Below are 6000 nucleotides of genomic sequence, written 5' to 3'. Positions count from 1 at the left end.
AAGCAGCACCTCCAGCCCTTATATCCTGGGCCTCAGCAGCCGCCCCGCCCCCACCTTTCCTCCCTCCGGGGAAGTTTTAAGATCATATAACCCCCGTCCGGAGGGTGGGGGGCAGAGAGACCTCCTGCTGGGGATGGGCGAGACCTGATCCTGGTGCGGAGGAGGCCCGCAAAGCTGGCGGAGGACCTAGTTCCAGGGACGGGATCTAGGGCTCCTGGTTTGCCTGGTCTGGACACCCTGGCACCCTGCTCCTGTAGGTACCAAAGGCCTTGATGCTGAGACAGAGCAGGCTTGTCCCGGCAGACTCCCGGGTCAGAACTGCAACTTCCTTACTCGGCCTCACCTGGGATCCCTGCCCCATCCTCTCCACTCACGCTGCAAATGGACCTCTGGCTCCTCAAGAAGCAGGAAGAGAATGCCAAGGGATCCTGGCGGCCCTCAGGCAGACTTTGGCCCAATCTGGCCGGGGCAGCCTCCCTGGCCACTGTCTAGATGGCCTCGGGGAGCACCCCTGGCCCTACCAAATACTGAAGTGCTCTCCTGGGGAAGACAGAAGGCAGGAGGGACTGGGACGATGACTTCTTCGTCTGAAAAGGGAGTGTTCAGAAGAAGCTGGAGCCGGAAGGAGCAAACGGGATGATCCTGGTTCATCAGGCTCTTCCCCTACAGGCAGACATCACCCCAGTAATTTCAGGAGGAAAGGTGTTACCCTTGTTGCCCACATCCCCCAATCCCTGCCTGGTGTGGCAGGGCCACAGAAGACCTGGGTGGCGGCTCAGGGCCACTCACTTTGATCTCTGGGCCCTGCTTTCCTTATTTGCACAAGAGTGATCCTTGTCTGGCCTCCTCCCTTCCAGGTGCAAAGTCAAGTCAGGGCTGGAATGACCTTTAAAGGAATGTAAATCCCCGCTCCAGTGTCAGGCCCCATCCGTTTTCCTTTACACCTGAGGGCTCTTTCTCTTCCCAGCTCCCCCCACCTACCTAGCCTTGACAAGCACGTTAGCTGCGGGCCAACACTTACTGAACACTTACTAAGTGCCAGGCACAGAGCTAAGTGCTCTATACACCTGGCTTCTTTCACAGGATGCCTCTAGCTCCAAAGAACTGTAGGCTGCTGGCTGGGCACAGTGGCTCACACCTGTAATTTCAGCACTTTGGGAAGCTGAGACTGGCAGATTGCCTGAGCCCAGGAGTTCAAGACCAGCCTGGTCAACATGGCGAAACCCTGTCTCTACCCAAAAATATAAAAATTAGCCAGGCATGGTGATGTGCGCCTGTAGTCCCAGCTCCTCTGGAGGCTGAGGTGGGAGGACTGCTTGAGCCTGGGAGGCGAAGGTTGCAATAAGCCAAGATCGGGCTACTGGACTCCAGCCTGGGCGACAGAGTGAGACCCTGTCTCAAAAAAAGAAAACAACAACAACACAACAACAAAAGAACCATAGGCTGCGACCTGAGCAGGTGTTAGAAAATGGAGAAAGGTCCAGCAGGCTCAACTAGGAGCTCCAAGCCTTCGTCCTCTGTCTTAGGGGAAGAGGCTGTACCACCTAGCTGGGGGCCTCACCTAAGATTCAGGAGACCTGGGCTGTCCACCACACGAGCCCTGGACGGTCTGTTAGTTTCCTAAAGCTGGAACTGTCTTGTTCATCCTGCTGTCACACAGTATATACCATCATCATCGTTGGAACTCAAAAAATCTGTGTTAAGTAAATAATTCAGGCCAGGTGTGGTGGTTCATGCCTGTAATCCCAACACACTGGGAGGCCAAGGCTGGAGGATAGCTTGAGGCCAGGAGTTTGAGACCAGTCTGGTCAACATAGCAAGACCCTCTTAAAAAAAAAAAAGAGAAATTTAAAAACAAGTAAATAATTCAGTGAGGCCAGACGCAGTGGCTCACACCTGTAATCCTAGCACTTTGGGAGGCCGAGGTGGGCAGATCACCTGAGTTTGGGAGTTCGAGACCAGCTTGACCAACATGGAGAAACTCTGTCTCTACTAAAAATACAAAATTAGCTGGGCATGGTGGCACATGCCTATAATCCCAGCTACTTGGGAGGCTGAGGCAGGAATATCATTTGAACCCAGGAGGTGGAGGTTGCAATGAGCCAAGATTGCGCCATTGCACTCCAGCCTGGGCAAGAGCGAAACTCCATCTCAAAAAAAAAAAAAAAAAAATTCAGTGAATGGCACTATGTCTGGACTTCCCTGAAGATAAGCATCACCTTGGTGTTTGTTAAACTATTGATTCCCCCCCCCTTTTTTTTTTTTGAGATGTAGTTTCGCTCTTGTTGTCCAGGCTAGAGTACAATGGCACAACCTCGGCTCACTGCAACCTCTGCCTCCCCAGTTCAAGTAATTCTTCTGCTTCAGCCTCCCGAGTAGTTGGGATTACAGGTCCTCACCACCATGCCCGGCTAATATTTGTAGTTTTAGTAGAGGTGGGGTTTTGCCATGTCATCCACCCACCTCAGCCTCCCAAAGTGCTGGGATTACAGGCGTGAGTCACTGCGCCTGGCCAAAGTATTGATTCTCAAGTCCAGACCCAAACCTTCAGATTTAGAATTTGGTGAGAGGGCGTGGTCATCTACATATTTCACAAACATCCCAGTGATACTTTTTTCTTTTTTTGAGACAGGGTCTCACTCTGTCACCCAGGCTGGCATGCAGTGACATGATCTCGGTTCACTGCAGCCTCTACCTCCCAGGTTCAAGGGATTCTCCTGCCTCAGTAGCTGTAATTCCTGCCTCAGGAGCTGGGATTATAGGCACATGCCACTACGCCTGGTTAATTTTTGTACTGTTAGTAGAGACAGGAGTTTCACCATCTTGGTCTCGAACTCCTGACCTCAAGTGATCTGCCCACCTTGGCCTCCATAAGTGCTGGGATTACAGACATGAGCCACCATGCCCAGCCCTCCAGTGATTCTGATCAGCCAACTTTGGGACCCACGTGGGCTAGGGTTCTTGCTGCAGTTTGTAACTCATCTCTCTACATTGTTTCCTCATCTGCAAAACATGTCTAGAGATTACTCCTCCCATGTAGACTAAACGAAATGAATGTAAAAATGCTTTACTGGCTGGGCGTGGTAGCTGAAGCCTGTAATCCCAGCACTTTGGGAGGCCGAGACGGGCGGATCACGAGGTCAGGAGATCGAGACCATCCTGGCTAACACGGTGAAACCCCGTCTCTACTAAAAAATACAAAAAAACTAGCCAGGTGAGGTGGCGGGTGCCTGTAGTCCCAGCTACTCGGGAGGCTGAGGCAGGAGAATGGTATAAACCCAGGAGGCTGAGCTTACAGTGAGCTGAGATCCAGCCACTGCACTCCAGCCCGGGTGACAGAGTGACTCTGTCTCAAAAAAAAAAAAAAATGCTTTACAAGCTCTAAAACCTGATGTCATTGTAGAGGATGATGCATGCGGGTATTATTGTGAGTGGTCCATGGTTGTCATCTGACTTCCCCAGCCTAGAGACTCAGCCTCAGCCCTCTGTATCAGACCCATCCCCAGAGGCAGAAGGCACCCTCATCCAGGTCATGCACATATAAATACAAAAATGACAGGTTGTGGTTAGTGCTGTGGGAGCCTCTGACCAGGACTCAGGTTCCAAGGATGGCAGTACAGGGAAGGCACAGACAACTAGATGGAGGTACGGGAGTCAGACTCAGTGAAACCAGCTCCAGAACCCAAGTCTACCAGATCACCATGTGGCCTAGTGTGTAGGTGGTCCCTGTTTAAACATGCTCAGCTCAGCTCAGAGCACCCTCATCCACTGAGACTGGAAACGAACAAAAACGATGGCATGCTTCCCATCCAGGACCAGAAGCTTCTTCTTCTTCTTCTTCTTCTTCTTTTTTTTTTTTTTTTTTGAGATGGAGTCTGGCTCTATCACCCAGGCTGAAGAGCAGTGGCACAATCTCAGCTCACTACAACCTCTGCCTCCTGGGTTCAAGCAATTCTCATACCTCAGCCTCCAGAGTAGCTGGGATTATAGGCATGCACCACCATGCCCAGCTATTTTTTTTTTTGTATTTTTAGTGTGTTTAGTATGTTAACCAGGCTAGTGTTGAACTCCTGACCTCAAGTGATCCACCCGCCTCAGCCTCCCAAAGTTCTGGGATTACAGGCATGGGCCAATACACCCAGCCCAGAAGCTTCTTGAAATTAGGGCTAAAGCTTTATTCATCACATGTCCCTTGCACTACAGGCACTTAATGGGTGCTCACTAACTGTTTAAGGTAAAATGAATGATAACCATAGCTAACATTTATTGAGCACCTAATGCACTAGACATTCTGCTAATAATTGCATTGATTTTATCCTCATCCCCACTTCAGAGGTGATGAGAAAACAGAAGCTCAGATAATTTACCCAAAGCCACAAATTTACAAGTGGAAACAGCCAGTATGTGAAGGGTCAGTCTGCTTGTTGCCCAAACCCGTTGCTTCCCCATAGAAGAGGAGTGAAAATGTGCTTTGTACTAAGACTTTTAAGAAAACTCTCAATGTCTTGCCTTTCCCAGGGTCCAACAGCTGCAGACAGCTCATTTCTGATGTGTATTGGCTTAGAGCCCTGTGGAGGCCTGGAATTTCTCTCTGACCCGCAAGAGCAACTAGCTGACAAAGCTCATCCATCTCTGAACTTTCTTGGGCTCTGGCACTATCCCTGGAAGAACCTGAATCTCTGTTGCTTTTTTAGGACCGAGGCTAACAGTCACCCTCACTTTTTAAAGACCTTAGTTGGTCCAGGATCTCTTTCGTATAAGAAAAACCAGAAGTGCCCTTTTCCCAGGTGAGGAATGACACCTTCTCATTTCCTCTGCCCCAGACAGACTGACGGTCAGATTCTCTGACCTGGGAGATAACCTTTGAGGCCATCCCAGCTGGCAGGAGGGTGGGGGCAAAGTCCCTTGAGATTCTCAGATGCTTTCCAGTGCTCTCCATCGAGACATTTGGGACCCTCCCTTGACATGAGCAGCAATGTGTGACATGGTTAAGTGCTTGGACCCTGAAGCTGAGCCTCCAGGAGGCAGAATCTGGATGCTTCTCTGCCACTTCCTACCTAGGGATATTAGACTTAGCATCCTGAAGCTTCTGCTTGCTCAGCTGTAAAATGGAGACAAATAATATCTACTGACAGGAATGCTATAAATAGTAAATGTGTGTGAAATGCATAGTGCACGTAGCATTTAGTCATTCATTCATTCATCGAACAAGCCTGCTTGTCTAGTGAGTCTCTGGCAGGCTAACTCAGAGCTAGATTATCAGGGAATCAAGGACACGTGTTTAGTGAGCATTTCCTGTACAGCCAGGGCGCCTGTATATGTTGCCTACGTAAGCAATCCTGTTCACCCCTCACTGATGTTCTCTGTGCGGCAAGCCTTTCAGGGATGGAGAAACTGAGGTACCCAGGAATTAAAGCTTAAGCTTTGTGAGGGTGGAGGGCACCTGCTTCGTCATATCCCTCTGTGCCTAGCATAGCTCCTGGCACACAGGTACCAGTGAGTATTTGCTAAGTGATTGAATGAACCCCGTATTCCCAAAGTGGGGCCCCCAAGCACCCTTGCCTTTCACTTGTTCTTTCCTCCTGCTGTCTGTATTTTATCTCCCCCAGTAAACTCCTAAACTCCTACTCATCTATCAAGACATAGTTTTATTTATTTATTTATTTTTTATTTTTTGAGATGGAGTCTCGCTCTGTCGCCCAGGCTGGAGTGCAGTGGCGTGATCTCGGCTCACTGCAAGCTCTGCCCCCCGGGTTCACGCCATTCTCCTGCCTCAGCCTCCCGAGTAGCTGGGACTACAGGCGCCCGCCACCTCGCCTGGCTAGTTTTTTGTATTTTTTAGTAAAGACGGGGTTTCACCGTGTTCGCCAGGATGGTCTCGATCTCCTGACCTTGTGATCCACCCGTCTCGGCCTCCCAAAGTGCTTGGATTACAGGCTTGAGCCACCGCACCCGGTCAAGACATAGTTTTAAAGTCTCCTCTTCTATAAACCTGTAACT

The sequence above is a fragment of the Macaca mulatta genome, chromosome 9 (assembly GCF_049350105.2).
Source record: "Macaca mulatta isolate MMU2019108-1 chromosome 9, T2T-MMU8v2.0, whole genome shotgun sequence".
NCBI classification, from domain to species: Eukaryota; Metazoa; Chordata; class Mammalia; order Primates; family Cercopithecidae; genus Macaca; species Macaca mulatta.
This window is presented reverse-complemented; position numbering follows the sequence as displayed.